This window comes from Adiantum capillus-veneris, chromosome 23, assembly GCF_014529385.1.
Source record: "Adiantum capillus-veneris isolate H3 chromosome 23, ASM1452938v2, whole genome shotgun sequence".
In the NCBI taxonomy this organism is placed as follows: Eukaryota; Viridiplantae; Streptophyta; class Polypodiopsida; order Polypodiales; family Pteridaceae; genus Adiantum; species Adiantum capillus-veneris.
In genome coordinates this window covers 101078098-101097225 of record NC_140953.1, presented here as the reverse complement: position 1 = coordinate 101097225, position 19128 = coordinate 101078098, and the positions used below count along the sequence as shown (strand labels likewise).

Sequence of the window (19128 nt, the reverse complement as noted above, 5' to 3'; positions counted from 1 at the left end):
TAGGAAGTTCATCATCCTAATGTTGTATGTTGATGACATATTCATTGCAAGTGCTAACATGCAGGACATCAAAGACCTAAAAGAGGAGTTGTTTAAATCTTTTTCAATGAAAGATTTAGGTGTTGCAAAGAGGATACTTGGTATGAAAATATCAAGGGACAGGACAAAGAAGACAATAAAGCTATCTCAAGAAGATTACATCAAGAAGGTACTAGAAAGGTTTGCAATGCAAAATGCAAAACCAGTTTCTACACCTTTGGCTGGTCACTTTAAACTAACCAAGGATATGTGTCCAAAGACACAAGAGGAGATAGCCTATATGTCTAAAGTTCCATATGCTACAACGGTAGGTTCTCTAATGTATGCTATTATCTGGACAAGGCCAGACATTGCACATGCAGTGGGAGTTGTGAGTAGGTTCATGGGCAACCCAGGTAAAGAGCATTGGCAAGCTGTGAAGTGGATACTTAGGTATCTAAAAGGGACAACAACAACTGCTTTGTATTTTGGAGGAACTGATATTTTTCTTCAAGGGTATGCTGATGCAGATATGGCAGGTGACAAAGATACTCGAAGGAGCACTACGGGCTGTCTTCACGGTTGGAGGCACAGCAGTAAGCTGGGCTTCAAAGCTGCAGAAAGTGGTCTCACTTTCTACCATGGAAGCAGAGTATGTAGCAATGATGGAGGCAAGCAAAGAAATTTTGTGGCTTCACAGATTCTTAGAGGAGCTTGGATTCAAACAAGACAATTGTGTTTTGTACAGTGATAGCCAAAACGCTATCCATCTTGTGAGGAACTCAGCCTTTCATTCAAGGACAAAGCACATTGAGGTGAGATATCACTTCATATGCACTCTTTTGGAAGAGGGATGGCTAAAGCTAGGAAAGGTGCATACAAGTGAAAATCCTGCAGACATGTTTACAAAGGTGGTCAACAAGGATAAGTTGAGCTTTTGCTCATCTTCAATCGGCATTCAAGGATAAGAAGCCGGGATGGAAAGCAGTCACAGGTTTGGTTTGGAGATCAGTTTCCAAGTGGGAGATTGTTAAGTATAGAGCCTAATTTACCCCTTGTAATTTTCTGTGGTAAAAATGCACATTTGTAAGGCCCCCATTATGAGGAGAAGCCATCATGTGTGAAGAAAAATAACTCGCTAAAAAATAAAATCACTCGTCGAAAACCAAAATTTTCACTAGAATATTCTTTTGCCCCGGAATATTATGGCCGGACGGCGGCCTGAAAATGGTCGGAAAATGATCGGTCGGTTGGCCGGTTGGCCAGTGGCCGGTGGCCGGTGGTTGGAAGTCAATGGCCGGTGGCCGGTGGCCGAATTCAAAAGCGGACTTGTCTTCTCAAGGGCGGCCACACATGGGCGGATTGGAGGGTCCGATTTGGACTTATCTACACAAGGGCGGCTACACATGGCTGCCTCTCATAAGAGAGGGCAGCCCTTTTGGCCTATAAAAGGAGGCCATTTATACATACATTTCATAGTGTGAAGTTGATGTAACAAGGTGGGTGTGAGGTGGTGAGAGTGAAGCAAGGTGGGAGCTCTATTGAGGGTATAATCCCTTTGTAAACTACTTCTTGTTTTGAAGTACTAAAGCCATTGAGTGGCTGCTTTCCCGTGGACGTAGCCCACATTGGGTGAACCACGTATATCGTGTGTACTCTCTCTCTCTCTCTCTCTCTCTCTCTCTCTCTCTCTCTCTCTCTCTCTCTCTCTCTCTCTATACTCTATAATCTCTTGTGTGTGAAATCTATCTCTCTCCATTAAGTAATCTACTCAAATATCTATTTAGCTACATCATATTTCCTAACAAATCCTCTACCAAATGTTTTGTGTCGCGGTCAACACAAAATCTACTCAAAGGTGGTAGATCTGGCTTCTTCTTGCTACTCGGCTGAATCTCCTCTTTCTCGAAGGGACAATCTTTGACCCAATGATCATCTCCACATTTATAGCATGGGCTCGGAGGCGTTGCTCTTGGTGGGAGTGGCCTTGATCCAGTTATGGGTTTCCCAACTCCACCGTTAGCAATAAATCATAAGGTATTAAGGTCCATTTGGTAGGAGCCTTCTGGAATTATCGTTGAGCTACTAACCATATTTGCAAGAGATTGTGTAGTCCCTGGGTTCATCTTGCTTGTTAGCTTATAGTAGTTATGGACTGGCACTACCTCTCTCAGTTGCACGTATCTCATAGTTGCAGGTCCTGGCAAAGGTGGTTGATTACCTAAGCATGGTTGCACCCTATCTGCCCATTCATTGCTCTTGTTTTGGTTTCTAGCGTTTTGGTACTGCAGTTGAGCATCACCCACACGTTGTATCATTCCTCGTTTTCTCATCTACCTAATGTGGTAGTAGCACTCTCATGTTTCGTGGCTTTTCCACTTTTGCTTCAAAGTCGCACCATTGGTTTGCTCGTGGATCTAAAGGATTTTGCGGTGGTCTGAAGATTTTCTTCATTCTTTGTGTGACCATTTCTGTAATCACCTCTGCATCAGTTGTGTGACTCCTTTCAATCTCGTCCAGGTTCTTTGAACTTGATGCATCTATCGACTCTGTGATGGGAATATCTTGGCCATATCGGCCAGAGTTGTCAACCAAACCTATGGCATCATGAATGCATTTGTTTAAAGTTCTATGTTTCTTGTCATACAAGTCGGCATGCAAGAATTTGTTAAGCAAGCCTTTTAAAAAGATAGACACTAGCTTTCCTTGGCTAGGCGTCTCTTCCACTAGAATCTGGAGATGTATTGACGTAGCCGATTGGCACAATCTCTTAGATTCATTGTCTTCTTGTTTGAAGTCATAGACCAACATACTTATGCTATGCTTAATCCCTGTCTTTGTAAAGGCTCCTACGAAGTCGTTTTCCAAAGCGTTGAAATCTTTGAAAGCACGCAGATCTAAAGTTTGAAACTAGGACTTTCCAAACCAATATGTCAATCCAAACCCTTCAACCAATATGTGAAGATCAAAGACTTCTTCAGCTCTAGCCACTTGTTTACATGAAGCCAAGTGATCAAACGGATTCCCCAAACCATTAAACTTCTTGACCCATTTCTTAAAATCTGATGGTCTTGTTTTGTTGCGCGATGGGTCTCCTAATGATCTACCAAGCCTAACCCCTGTAGATACTTCCAGCGTATGATGTGATGATGATGGTAGTGATCCTGTTGGCACTCTACTTGCCGGATGACCACTAATGGCATACGTGTTCACTGAACCAACAATGGGTATGCTTGGCTCTTCTTGTCCTTCCTTGAAAGACACTCTTCTAGTCCTGACTTCTGAAGTGCTTGCTTCATATCGAGTGACAGACCTTCCCAATAGGTGAAGTCCCTTAGTTCATCTGCTAACAAGAGATCCCATTCGTGACCATATTTGTCCATGAAGATCACAAATGTATGGATAGTCTCTTGGACAAAAATGTATAGCGCTTTTTCATCAGACAAGTTGTAGCTCAATGGATTCTTTTTTACGTAAAAGTATGTTGTATCTGAGTTTTCCCTCTTGTACAAGGCTCTTGTGATGTCATCTATGGGAACTCTTTGAGTCGACACGGAGTTTATCAGACTAAGTTTTGGTTGGATTGGCATGGGTGGTACTTCGTCCATGTAGTGCAATTCTTGTGGTACTATACCTCCCAACTCATCCACTACATCAGGGTTATCTATGAATAGATAAGCGACTCCATCTCTACCCATGTAGCGATCGCCTTAGTAGTTCATCCATGGTGCTGGATCAAAATCAGAATGGTGATCCTAGATCTTGACCACAAAGTGATGCATAAAATCCATATAGATCTTAGCACCATACGTGTTCTCCATGCAATAGGTGATTCTAACATTATAGTCTAACTCAAAGCCGTGAGACCTTGAGGGGTCGAACAACATAGTGTCCATGCTTGTATCCAACTCGATCTCGTAGGCTACCTCCAGGACTTGTTCACTCTCATGAGACTGTGACCTCGTTTTGCTCTTTTTTGACCCTCCGATGGGAATTCCCAATACATGATAAGCTCTTACACTGAGGTTCATGGGGTCCTGACACTCTTGTACTAGTAAATCTTGAAGGGTTTTTTTTTTTTTGCTGCGCTCAAACTTCTTCAGAACCCATTTCGAAGGTATCTAAACAATATTGGATGAAAAAATAGTGTACTTTTTCTAGGTAGAATTGCTAGGTCTGGAGAATTTTTCAAAAATTAGCGCCAAATTTGTCGAGTGCAAGTTTCGCATCGTTGTGAGTATTTTGATACCCAACATCAAAATCTCGGACAAAATTTGATTTTCACATATTGAACTCTCTATTGGAAACTGACGTAACCCTTTACCACAGGCTCAAGGGTCTTCTCTTTGTACTTCTAATCTCACAAGGGTGCTTAACCTAGAGGGTAGTCTCAAAAGCCAAAAATCTCCACTTTCAAGTCAAGGATGAAATTCGCAAATTTCATGGCTAATGAAATTCGTTTTTTCCTGTGATGACCTTTTGCTTGATCTTGAACTCAAAGAATGTTTTTTAAAATTTTGAAAGCATATGGGAGCATTTCAAGTGGATAGAACAATCCTACCATCTCAGATCTACAAAATTACTTTCCTAGCTCTAGATGATGAAATTCGCGAATTTCATCGAAAGGTCACTTTTGCTTCAATTGGCATTATCTTGAGCTCAGAAAATGATTTTTTTAGTTTTAAAAGCATATGGGATCATTTTAGAGCAAGCCTAACAATGCCTACATGTCAAATCTATGAAACCACTTTCCTATCTCTAGATGATGAAATTCACAAATTTCATACTTTCTGAGATGTGTTGATGATCTGCCAGCCCTCGAGCCCTCTGTGTGTAGAGTAATCCTTGCTTTCCCAAATTTGCAAAAAGCTCTTAAAATGGTCCAAAATTGAAGAAAAGCATGAAATTCGTTTGCTTTTTACACCTTTCCTCTCATTTCAAGTGCTAAAAATTTGAAATTTTCAAATTGGAATTTTGATGGAAGCATTTCAAAGTGCATGGAACAAGTGTACCATCTCAGACTTCTCACAGCTACTTTCAGTCTCTAGATGATGAAGTTTGCAAATTTCATCTACTGCAGATTTTTGGCAAATTGCTAAAACTGACCTTATGGTTGTGTTGTGATGTGCATCAACACTACTTGTGCACAAGGGTTCCTTGATTGGACTCAAAAACATGCAAATTTAGCACAATCTAGCTCTTTTCAAAGCTAGAATCAATAGAATGATTCAAGCATGATGCAAACAGAATCCAAATGGCCTCAAATTTGGTTGGCATACAAGACAAGGTGCATGCAACAACCCTATCAAGTCAGATCTGAAAAATTGTATGTGCAAGTCAAAGATGATGAAATACACGAATTTCATCCACTCTGTGACAAACTTGATTTTTGGAAGCTAATGATTTGTGAGGTATCTATGATGTCTATACACTGCCCCTATCAAGTCAGAATTGAAAATAAATCACAACAATGTAGAGTGCGCAGGTGATGGAGAAGGTAGGAAAGAAGACTACGCACACACACCAACACACATCGAGACACACACACACACAATCGTTACCCTGCAGCAGCAGCCATTCAACGTGCTGCTCTACTCTTCTTCTCTTTGAACTATTATCCAAAGTATATTTACAACATAGTATAGTCAGTATCCGGCCGCCCATAGCACAATGGACATATTCTTTAACATCATATTCTTTAACACTCCCCCTCAAGCTCAGAGTGAGCTTGCATATGATGGATTCCCAATGCTTCACGAAAGTAGCAAAACTTCTCCTTTCCAAGAGCTTTTGTGAATATATCCGCAACTTGATCATTTGTCTTCACATACACCAAATCAATCTCACCTGCCAAAAAATTTTCTCTAATGAAGTGATAATGTACTTCAATGTGTTTAGTGCGAGCATGGTAGAGTGGATTCTTTGCCAACATGATGCTGCTAATATTGTCACAATATATAATGACACTGTCAAGATAGTCAAAACCAAAGTCTACCATAAGTACTCTCAACCATGACTCTTCACATGCTGCCAAAGCTGCTCCACGATATTCAGCTTCTGTACTTGATAATGCTACAGTTGATTGCTTCTTGCTACTCCAAATTATCATACCATTGCCAATGGAAAATGCATAACCACTTGTAGATCTTCTATCCATAAAATCTCCTACCCAATCTGCATCTGTGTAACCATAAAGACAAGGCTTCCCATTCTTTTCATAAAACATTCCATAGCTGACAGTGGCTTTCACAGATCTTATAATCCGTCTCACTGCATCAAGATGACTTTTACATGGCTTTTGCATGAATTGACTCACAACACCCACTGCATAACTCAAATCTGGCCTTGTTATTGTCAAGTAAATAAGGCTTCCAACCATCTTGCAGTACATAGTGACATCCTAAATGTAATTTCCATCATCAATCAACTTCACATTTTGATCAAGAGGTGTATCAACCGGTTTGCACGTTGTCATTCCATACTTCTCAAGTATATCCAACGCGTATTGTCTTTGTATCATCCAAATTCCTGATAAAGTGTTGACAATTTCAATTCCCAAGAAATATCTCAACTCACCAAGGTCCTTCATGTTGAATTTTCTCAACAAACTCTTCTTGACATGCAAAATTTGCTCATCATGACTTCCGTTAAGAATCAAGTCATCAGCATAGATAACAATAACGATGATCTCTCCATCAACATGCTTCAAAAACAATGAGTGATCAACAGTAGACTGTTTAAATCCAATCTTCTTCAAAAATCTGGTTATATTTTCACACCAAGCTCTAGATGCTTGCTTCAAACCATACAATGCTTTCTTCAACTTACACACATAATATGGAAACTCTGGATGTTGATAACCCTTTGGCTGTATCATATAAACTTCTTCTTCCAAGTCACTATTCAAGAATGCATTATCAACATCCATTTGCCGTAACTTCCAACCGAACATACTTGCCATTGCTATCACCAATCTGACTGTTGTCATCTTTGCAACTGGACTAAATGTCTCATCATAATCAAGACCTTTTGTTTGTGCATAACCTTTAGCAACAAGCCTTGCTTTGTATCTTTCCACACTACCGTCTGACTTGCACTTGACTTTGTATACCCATTTTGAACCAATTGCTTTCTTTCCACTTGGCAAGCGAATCAAATCCCAAGTGTCATTCTTCACAAGAGCATCCATCTCATCATCCATAGCTGACTCTCATTCTGATTTTCCAATTGCCTCTTGAAAACATGTAGGCTCTTTATGTTGCACACGTGAAACCATGTATGCATAATGTGTATGCATGTAACCATTGTATGTCAATCTATCAAGTGGATAACGTACCCTCTCTGATCTTCTCAACTGTGGTGCACTCTTCTCTTCAACTCTTGCATATGGGGGTACATATTTCTCAATATGCTTACTGCCAGGTGTCCTCAAATGTGGTAAACCATGCTCTTCATCGAAGCTTTCATCTCCAGAACTCTCTTCAACCACTTTCTTCTTGCCTTTCTCGTCTCCCTTCTTATCTCGCAAACAACCACTCCATGGGTTGACACTTCCTGTACTCTCCTCTGCCATATGTGGTCCTGAAATAGTTCTTGTTGATGGTCCTGGCTTATCAACAACATGACGCACATTCTCTTGCTCTTCATACTCATATTCTATCATCACTGGCTTTGGTTTATACCATGGTTCATGCTCACAAAATCTGACATCTCTTTTGACATAAACTTGTTTTGTCGTAGGATCATAGCACTTGTAACTTTTCTTTTCAACTGGGTAGCCCAAGAATATACACTTCACTGCCTTTGACTCCATCTTCTTTCTTGCTTCATTTGGCACATGAACATAGCAAACACATCCAAAAACTTTCATGTAGGAAACTGTTGGCTTGATCCCATAAAGTCTCTCATAAGGTGAAATTTCATGAATGGCAACTGTTGGTGTTCGATTCATAATGTGTACTGCTGTATGAACTGCTTCAACCCAATATATTAATGGCATATTCATCTCATTCATCATGGCTCTTGCAATCTCTGCTATGACTCTATTCTTTCTCTCAGCAACTCCATTTTGTTGTGGTGTGTATCTGCAAGTAATTTGTCTTCTTATGCCTTGTTAACGTAAGTAATCATCAAAACTGTGTGACATGTACTCTCCCCCTCCATCGGTACGTAGGCATTTAATTTGACAACCATTCTCTTTCTCAACCATAACTTTGAACTCCAAGAATACCTCAAATGCCTCTGATTAAAGTAAACCCATATCATTCTGCTGTAATCATCCGTGAATGTGATAAAATATCGGCAATCATTTGGCGTAGTATGATCACAAGGTCCCCAAATATCTGAATGAACAATTCCAAAGGACTTTGGCTAATTCTCCCCCTCTTTGAAAATGGTAAACGAGATTGCTTTCCAAATTGACAAGCTTCACAAACATTATCAAAATTCAATCTGCCAAACTTTGGTAATCCACGCACAATTTGATTTGATTGCATATGCTTTAATCTTCTAAAATTGACATGACCAATCCTCTTATGCCATAACTCTGCCCAATTATCTTGAGTGGCTGATTTGTTTGCATACATACAGCTATGTGAACATGGATCTCCAGCTTCCAATGAGAACAAACGACCTTTCTTTCTTCCACGTGCCAATATCTTGCCCGGTCTGCCTTTGTGAAACTCCTCTATGAAGCAACCATAACGATTAAAACGGACTTGCAACCCTTGATCTGTCATCTGTCCAACTGATGCTAAATTCTTTGTGATTGAAGGCACATATAGAACATCTCCCAATGTATTGTATGTCCCGTCTTTTTCTAGCAATGGAACTGAACCAACATGTGTAATCCGATGCATAGTATCATCACCTGTAGCGACAAACTCATCCTCTTCTAATTTCTCTTTTCTGTCAAACCATTCACCATCATATGTCATATGATTTGTGGCACCACTATCTAAATACCAATCATCTGTATGATGTGGCTCCACCATGCTCCCAACAACATGCTCCATAGGAAATAAACGTCCACTCGATCTATTGTCATATATATTTTGATAATGAGGATTGTATCCAACAAAGTTTCCTCCATGTCTGCCATAACCTCGGCCTCTTCCACCACGATCATGATTTTGATTTAGCCTTGTGTAACATACTCTTTCAAAGTGACCATAAATGCCACATCTGTTACAATATCCATCTCTTTGAGGATGTACAAATCGTCCACCTCCACGTCCACGAGGTCGGGCTCTCCCCCTGCCTCTTTGGCTGTAATCATTGTAACTTTGACTTTGTTGGTTCTGCCATTGACCTCTTCCAGCATTGCTTCCACGACCATAGTTTCCTTTTCCACCTCTATTGTTTCCACGACCTCTAGAGTAAAAAACCTGATCTCTGGAATTTTTATTTGATGTAGAAGGACCTGACTTGCCTAACTTCACCTCTTCTTGCAAACAAAGGTTTACTAACTCTTCAAAATCGGGCATGTGTCCTCGAAGAGATATAGATGTATCCAATGACTTGTATTCCGGTCCCAAACCATTCAATGTCACTGAAACTAAGTCATCATCTGGAACTTCAACATTAATACTCGCAAGATCTTCTTGTATTTGCTTTATCTCTGTCACATAATCTGATATGGATCTATTTCCTCGCCATACACAATGTAACCTTTGCTTCAAGTGAACTTTTCGTGGTTCTGTATTGGAGCTGTTCATTCTTGCTAGTATCTCCCATGCTTCCTTTGGAGATTGAGCCTTCTTCACATGTGGTATAAAGAAGTCACTAATGTATAGTGAAATCCAATGCATCACTTTCCTTGAATTCTCGATCCACTTCTTGTAAACTTCTACTCTTGCTTGCCATGTTTTATGTGCTTCAACATTCTCTCTGTTTGGTTCCAAACCAACCTCAGGACACTCTTGTTCACCTGTAATGTAATCCCATAAACCTTTGCCCATGATAAAGTTCTCCATGCTGTAAGACCATATGTTGTAGTTCTCTCTGGTCAGCTTCTCTCCAACAATCTGTGTGACTTGAGTTGAACTTTCTGCCATCTTTACTCTCTCAATTTCTTCCAAAGGATTTTGACAAAATTTCGGCAGAGTTTCGTTTGTATTTGGATAATATCTCAAGTGACAATCTCAACCAAAGTGCTCATAAACACTGACAGAAAATCTCTCACTGCCAAGGAAAAATCCATTGACTCACTTTGCCACAGACTGCTGACTCAATACTATGCATAAATACTCTAAAACAATGTCCACATGGACCTGTATGCAAATGCAATCCATACGCTGTCCTGTACCACATATCCATACATCCACCTTCTTCCCATAGTCGTAAATGACATATGAGGTCTTTCACGGGGCTAGTCGGGGGTTCACTCCAGTACCTAATCCACCTTGACAAGGTACCAAAGCTCCCAAGGAAAGGCTTCAAAAAACCTCACTCGACCCTCACAAAGGCTGCAGTTTTCCAAAATACATTAACCGCATATCCGTACATAACCACAAAGTACTCAATCTGACAATATAACCGCCTCAACTTCTTCCCACAACCTTTCTTACATAGGCGGCTATCCATAACGGACCCACAACAACCAAACATAATCTTCGATAACACAATATCATGATCCAAAAGCTCTATGTCGCTCTCCAAAACCCGTGTAAATGCTGAATTATTCACCTGTAACCTGTAAATCTACTCCCGAGTGCAAAACTAGAAATCTCCTATGCTTGTGTGAGCTGGCTGTTTGCTGCAGAAAACTATAGATTTTGGCAAATCTGAGTATACCAATGCGTCCGAAATGCCCAAAAACATAAAGATAGACTCCTGGATCACTGTATTCCGAGTTCGGGTGAGAGGGTTATGACCAAAGAGCTGCGGAAATTTGTGTATTGACTGTAGCTCCTTAAACTGAGCTCTGATACCACTTTGTAGAGTGCGCAGGTGATGGAGAAGGTAGGAAAGAAGACTACGCACACACACCAACACACATCGAGACACACACACACACACAATCGTTACCCTGCAGAGCAATAGCCATTCAACGTGCTGCTCTTCTCTTCTTCTCTTTGAACTATTATCCAAAGTATATTTACAACATAGTATAGTCAGTGTCCGGCCACCCATAGCACAATGGACATATTCTTTAACATCATATTCTTTAACAAACAAGTCATCCAAAAGCACAATCTACTAAAATGGCGAGAAAAGTGCTATCTTTGTCTATCTTGTGCAAATGATGCCCAAATGCCTGTTCGGTCGGTGTCCTACTTACCCTACTACTAACAAACATGAAACAATACTATTCTATGAAAAACGATACAAAAATACATGAAAAATCAACAAAAACACTAAAAAGGCTAGACGGGTTTACGAGTCGAGTGTGATAAATGGGGAAACGACTTTAGGACTCCAGATTGGCTTGAGCTTAGGGAGTTGACCTAGAAAGGCAAACCTCTCTTTGCCAACTTGACTCCAACTGACACGGCTAGGCCGGAAGACCCAACATATCATGAGGAAACAGTAGAGTCGATAACGAGATCAATGGGAAGGGCACACCTAGCTCCCTCCAAAAGAACAACAGCTAGGGGACCAACTTTTCCAACAGAAGCCCCACTAGTGGCTGAACGAAACTATAGAGCACCCCCTATAATCCCTAGAGATCGTAGAAGACCGACAAATCCTATATTGCCTAGAGGACCTCCTAGAGCACCGCCTAGACCAAGGGATCCTAGAGTAGAAGAGCCTAGACCAAGGGGTCGAGATGGACCTCGAAGACATGAGGACGCGTACACTAGGAGAGTAAGACCATCTACATTGCAAAATTTAGTCAAAAAGTATGATGGCTCAGAGGATCCGTATGACCATATTGTTGCAGCAAGATTTCTTTTGGGTTGGTGACTCGGATGGTTGCAGTGGATGCTCGTACAGGATACAGGGCTTCCTGGCCGGTTCTCTTCCTTTTGCTACCTCCCTATTGTATCATCTTTGTTATGACACTATACTCAACTCTTGCACACATTGTATATCATATGGGGGTTTTAGCTCCCCCTCTCACATGTATTTTCTTGCCATTTTGGCTTTTGAGTAATATGAAGGGTTAAAAGCCCAGTTTTTTGCACACATAAAAAGAGAGAGAGAGAGAGAGAGAGCTTTAGTAGTTCACACACACACACACACACACACACACATACACACACACACACACGTGACTATATAGATGGGATCCACGTCGCGGAACTTGGGCGCAGCGGGATGCAGAGGCACAGAAGGCCGTGCAAGTGGCAGATGCACAGGAGCAGCTCTTGCTACTGCAGCGTAAACTTGCCAGACGTGACCAGCTTGACGAGCAGATAGACGATCTACGTTCCGCTGTGGTTACTCTTACAGTAAATATAGGAAAAGCAGAAAGTGTGGAGCGTCAAAAGATCCTCCGTAGGGAACGAGAGGAGATTGAATCTCAAAAACAAGAACTTGAGCGCATGGCAGAAGGGCTTGATGAAGTGGGGACCATCCGCTCCCTGATCAAGGAGATCAAAACTCTAATACAAGGTAACAAATTGCTTGGCTTCAATATCTTTTAATGCGTATGTCTAACTCTGCTGCATGCAGATCTCTCTGCTCCGACCTACATTGACAGGGTCCTTTCTGAGGGGCCCCCTTTGACTGTGTAGAAAGAGGGACTGTACAAGGTTCAGATGCGGGCTGACGAGCCTTTATATGAGTGTTGCTTCCCTGCTGTTGCACAGCCGCCTCTTCCCCTCTCGTTAGCCCACCCCTTGTTTGGGGAGTTTCTTGATGATTTCCGCAATGTGAGGGCCCCACTTGATGATGTTGTGTGCAACTTTGTCATAGAGCTTTGCTTCAATGTGTTAGGGAGGGCGCAGGTGTTTCATAATGAAGCAGAGTTCCAGGTTGCTTTTAACCGGGAAATGGGAGTTTTTCTTGGTCATACTGTTGTATTAGATATGATTACTACACATGTCAAACGAAGAAAAAATTTCTGACCGATGCAACAGTAAGAGCAGGTCACAACTGGGCAGCCTTGGGGGAGCTGAAGTTGCAAAAGGGAGGCACATTGGCACATGGGCTTCAATCTTTTGCCTTACATGTCGGTTCGCTACATGCTGAAACAGAACTGCTTCCATGCTTCTTGATTGAAGTCATTGGCGCCACCATCAGGATAGGAGGTCTCGTTTTTTTTGAGAAAGTGGCATGGCAGCCTCTCACTCCCTTCATGAACTGCTTCTACACTGAGCATGACCGGACGGATATGGCTACACTCTGCAGGGCCATGTGCGCTTTGAAGAAGGGACTAACTGCCTTGCACTCCTACTATACAGAAGCACATCCATCAGTTAACACAATCACCCCCAAGGATATTCCCTATCCTTTGCAGGGGAGGCGGAGTGACAGGATTGGCAACAAATTGATCTTCCATTGTCACTCGTGACGATGGAGAACGCAGGATCTTTAAATATTGCAGGCAATATGGAGAGGAAGTCCATAGGAGCTGGGCAGAAGCAGGCTGGGCCCCCCTTTTGTATGATTGTAAGCCAATCGCAGGGGGCTGGCTGTAGGTGGAGATGCAGTATCTTACAGATTGGAACCCTTCTTTGTCTTTGCTCAAAGCTATGGATGAGGTTGCAAAGCACGAACTGCAAGCAGCAATAACTACAGCATTGAAACGAGCTTTGTCCATCCCGATTTTGACGGCTGCCAAGTAGCACATGGCGATATGAGGCCACCCAATGTCATGATCAAAAGAGACGATGGGGGCGGCTTCGACATCAAATTCGTCGACTTTGATTGGGCCGGGAAAGTTGGTGTCGCAAGGTATCCTCCTTTTATGAATACAGAGCTGCCATGGCATCCACAAGTGGGAGCAGGAAAGCTTTTGCAACAAGACCATGACACATGGTGGCTGGAGGACAAACCATGTGAAAGTTATGGCATTTTTTAAGAGTTGTCCTAGCGTATTTTGGTGGGGAAAAGCACCAAAGGGCACGGGCAATTAACTTAAGCCCAAGCGGTGGGATCTACGACAAGGGAACTAGGACACGCAGATCGGGACGTGCGCATCCGCAGGATGACCCAAAGTAGGACAAGCAGGGAGTGTGTCTGCGTTTACTTATCATCCATATGTTTCCCATCATTGTCAACATTGCGTGCACGGGAGTCTTGGATAGGCGACAAGCCTTGCGTGCCCCCCACCCCGGTCCAAATCCCGTGTGCAGCACTTGACGTCCATTTTTTTGAGCCCTTAAACCTCCTTGAGTTTCGAGCGCACGGCCCCCACCGTTGATCCCACCGCTTGGCCTCATTAAATTTTCGTGCCCTTTAGTGTTGAGGGAAATCCACCTGCAAGGTACCTATACCTCTAGGGTGAATGCACATGCAAAGGTACCTATGAGGTACCTTTCCCCCATGAAAGGCCACACCTAAAAGACGCTCGGCCTTGGGAAAAGGCACTTGTAAGGCTCCATTTATCAAAGTATACTTTTACATTTAAAATGGGGGCTTCCCTTGCCTTAGCTATAAAATAAAGTTGCTTCAAGATTTTTCCGTGATTAATCCAAGTTAAAATTCTCTTTTTTCTTAGGGAAATATGTGAAACATGACTAGTTTTTTTGGTGTTTTTTTTTGTAATAATAATTGCTTAGGGGAATATGCAAATTTATTATGTATTTGGAGTGAACCCTAATCTAAGGGTATCCCTTGTGTTTTCTCAACGCTATTAGAGCATGGGTCTTTCAAGCTGCAACTACCCCAAGAGCATGGCTCTATGTCCATTCTTCTTCAGCTTAAAGGCATGACCATAGAGCCATTCTAACCCTTCAAAACTGGCTTCATCTCATGGTTGTAACTTGTGTATAAAGTTCAAGGGTGATTTGGATGTAATGTTGTCTACATACATCATGACCTGAGCTTTGATACAAAAGTTGAGTCTTGACAAGGGTATTTTTATTGGTTTCTTTTGTCCCTTGTCAATTTGTTGTTAAGTTGTAATTATGTGTGTTGTCTTATAATGTGAAAGAACACTAACCAAGGTGATGGTGCGATGTTTATGTTGAGTCCCATGCATGAGGTGGCAAACTATGGTTTCTTTTGTCCCTCGTCAATTTGTTGTTAAGTTGTAATTATGTGTGTTGTCTTATCATGTGAAAGAACACTAACCAAGGTGATGGTGCGATGTTTATGTTGTCCCGTGCATGAGGTGGAAAACTGTGGCTCTATTGTAATGTTTTCCTATTGTGACGGACATATTTGCAGCATCAAGAATGAAAGATGTTTATGCTAAGCTTTTTGTCAAAGGATAATATTTTGGGAGCAAAAACACGGGAATGGGATGTTCAAGAGGCAAGGATGTAATGGGAAAATTCTAGGGAAGAGTTGGACATTGGAAAATTTTCAGTCAAAAAAGCTTATTTTTGTAATAATCCTTTTGTAATCAAGCTAGCCACATTTAGGCTCATGTGGGCTCCTATTTGTAATTAAGCCATCTCTTGGTTTTTATTGTTTGTTAAGCCAATTGGGTCTATTGAAGTAAAAAGTTATTAAAAGCCAGTAGAAGCTCATGGATAGGGCTAAGTATATTGAGAATCTTTGCAAAGGGCCTTCTAGCCTTATCGTATGTCTACATGCATAATTAATCAAAGATGGATTTCTCTCCATGTGCGTTTCTCATTGTTAATTATGTTTTGTGATTAGTTTTAGTATGTGAATGTTTAGCTAGAGACTTGTTGGCATGGTTAATCGTCGGTCCATCTGTACATTCAACTCTTGCTTTCATATATAGTGTTTGCAACTCATCCTTGTTGTGCTTGGGGTTTGAGTAGAGAAGAATGCATGTTTGCAACTCATCCTTGCTGTGGTTGGGGTTTGAGAAGAGAAGAAAACATGCTTGCTTGAGTTGAATACATTGTGATTACCTTGATGTGCAGCCCATTGGTACATTGAATTCTAGCTTTCCATAAATAGAGTGCTTACAACTCATCCTTGTTTTATGTTAGGAGCATGGAATGCATGTGGGAATGGGTTTATACTTCTATTGCTTGCAAGCAAGTCATTATTGTATAGATAACCTTTGCCATGGGAAAGGACTCAATAGGTTGATAAGTTGCGAGTACAGTGGGCCCTGCAAGCTTAGGGTTTGAACTTGTCAAAACATGGGGAAGTTAAAAAGGTCTTGGAAAAGGTGTTTAGGAGGTGCAAAGAGTTGTGTACGAGCGGGATGGCATGTGCAAAGTGGAGGATGACGACCCTCAAGACTATCTCTAACGGGGTCTCTATGAGGCCTATGTCGTGGGATCCATGAGATGAGCATGTTAAGAAAGAAACAAATGACTTGTTACTACGTAACTTGTAATACTTGGGCATTGACTCAATCGGACGTAGCAACATTAGGGGAGGTGAGTTTGACGGATATGATTGGGGTTTAGTGGGTGTGAGAGTTGTTAGCCTTAGTAGGGCTAACACGATCATAGTGTCAAGAGTCGCTTGTAGTGGTGCTAGAGAGTATTCACTAAGTTAGGGTTTGCAAATTAAATATAGGCACGAGGGGTTGGAGATCCCTCGTAATCTCTACAATCTATGGTTGGGTGGTTTTCTCCATCATCTTTCCAAAGCTAGGGTTTCTCTTTCCAGCTTGTTGGTTTCTTCACAGTGATCTTCTAGACCACCCTACCTTTGTATCAAGCATATAGCACTTGGCTTGGAGACAATTGTCCTTGGCTTCTTAGTTTAATCATCATGGCCTTAGCCCTTTTAGGCACAATTTGTTTGCAAAAGCATAGCGTGTGGTGGTTTGTTTTTTTTGGTTCCTTGTCATTTTGTTATTGAGTTGTAATTATGTGTGTTGTCATATCATGTGAAAGAACACTAACCAGGTATTGTGCTATTTTTTTATGTTGAGTCCCTTGTGAGGTGGCAAACCATGGCTCTTTTGTAAAGTTTTCTTGCTGCGAAGGTGATTTTGTTGAGATGGAAGATATTTGCAGCATCAAGAAAGAAAGATGTTTACGCGAAGGTGTATGAGTTCTTTTTGTCAAAGGAGTATTTTGGGAGCAAAAACATGGGAATGGGAAGTGGAAGAGGCAAGGATGTAATCTACGAAAAAGTTGGAGCCACATTTTTTGGAGAATTTTCAATCATAATGCTTGTGTAATAATCCTTATGTAATCAAGCTAGCCACATTTAGGCTCAATTGAGCTCCAGTTTGTAATTAAGCCATCTCTTAGTTTTTATTGTCTAGTGGATAAGTGTCTCTACTGAAGTAAAAATTTAGTAAAAGCCAGCAAAACTAATGGATAGGGCTAAGCTTAGAGTTGTATATTGAGAAGCTTTGCAAAGAGCACTCTAGCCTCATTGTCTACATGCATAATTAATCAAAGAAGGATTCTCTTCATGTGTGTCTCTCATTGTTAATTGTGTTTTGAGATTAGTTCTAGTTTGTGAATGTTTAGCTAGAGACTTGTGGCCCACTTTACTCTTCACTCTCTCTAGGTGTTGGAGTGTGTGTGTGTGCTTGGGATTTGATTAGAGAAGAATGTGTGCTTACTTGAACTGATTACATTGTGATTACCTTGTTGTGCATGATTAACTGTAGGTCCATTTGTACATTCAATTCTTACTTCCATAGATAGAGTGCTTGCAACTCATCCTTGTGCTTGGGGTTGAATCAGAGAAGTATGTGTGCTTGCTTGAGTTGAATACATTGTGATAACCTTGTTGTCCATGATTAATCATCAGTCCATTTGTAAATTCAATTCTTTCTTCCATAAATAGAATACTTACAATTGATCCTTGTTGTATGTTTGGAGCATGGAATGCATGTGGGAATGGGTTTATACTTCTATTGCTTTTAGGAAACTCATTAATGTGTAGATATGAAGATTGTGTATGTCATTGTTAATTATGTTTTGTGATTAGTTCTAGTTTGTGAATGTTTAGCTGGAGACTTGTGGGACCCACTTTATTCTTCACTCTCTCTAGGTGCTGGATTGTGTGTGCTTGGGGTTTGATTAGAGACCAATGTGTGTCTCTCATTGTTAATTATGTTTTGTGTTTAGTTCTAGTTTGTGAGTGTTTAGCTAGAGACTTGTCGGGCCCACTTTACTCTTCACTCTCTCTAGGTGTTGGAGTGTGTGTATGCTTGGGGTTTGATTGGAAAAGAATGTGTGCTCACTTGAGTTGATTACATTGTGATTACCTTGTTGTGCATGATTAATTGTAGGTCCATTTGTACATTCAATTCTTACTTCCATAGATAGAGTGCTTGCAAGTCATCCTTGTGCTTGGGGTTTGATTTGAGAAGAATGTGTGCTTGCTTGAGTTGAAACATTGTGATTACTTTGTCGTGCATGATTAATTGTCAGTCCATTTGTACATTCAATTCTTGCTTCCATAAATAGAGTGCTTACAATTGATCCTTGCTGTATGTTTGGATCATGGAATGCATGTGGGAATGGGTTTCTACTTCTATTTCTTGCAGGCAAGTCATTAGTGTGTAGATAAGAGGATTTCTTAGCCTTTGCCATGGTTATGGAGTCCAAAAGGTCTTGGAACAAGGTGCTTAGGAGGTGCAAAAGAGTCGTGTACCACCATTATGGCATGTACAAAGTGGAGGATGATGACCCAAGACTATCTACAACCAGGTATCTATGAGGCCGATGTTGTGGGATCCACAAGATGAGAGTATTAAGAAAGAGACATGTGACTTGTCACACAAATTGTAATAACAGAGCATTGACTGAATCAGTCATGAGAGTCCAGACGTAGCAGCACTAGGGGAGGTGAGTCCGGTGGATATGACTAAATTTAGTGGGTGAGAGTTGTTAGCATAGTAGTGCTACATAGCCATAGTGTTAGCGGGCATCCGTAGTGGTGCCAGAGAGTATTCACTATGTTAGGGTTTGCACATTATATATAGGCATGAGGGGTTGGAGATCCAAGGTACTCTCTATGGTCTTTTGTATCATCTTCCCAAAGCTAGGGTTTCTCTTCCCATCTTGTACGTTTCAAATTCTAAGTCTAATTAATTATTTAATGAAGAGAAGAAGAGTAAAACACTCACGCACTTATGCACACGAAGGTATGAGAGCA

At 41.2% G+C, this 19128-nt stretch overlaps 2 pseudogenes across 1 annotated transcript; one reads left to right on the top strand and one right to left on the bottom strand.

Annotated features, from left to right (window-relative positions):
• Window positions 1-3227: 3227 nt before the first annotated feature.
• On the bottom strand, window positions 3228-4049 carry LOC147428246 (uncharacterized; annotated as a pseudogene).
• A 7739-nt stretch (window positions 4050-11788) lies between these two features.
• LOC147428245 (uncharacterized) lies at window positions 11789-15289 on the top strand (annotated as a pseudogene). The gene is made up of 3 exons (XR_015185976.1): window positions 11789-11826; window positions 12245-12576; window positions 12637-15289. The product of XR_015185976.1 is annotated as an uncharacterized LOC147428245 (transcript).
• Window positions 15290-19128: the final 3839 nt, after the last annotated feature.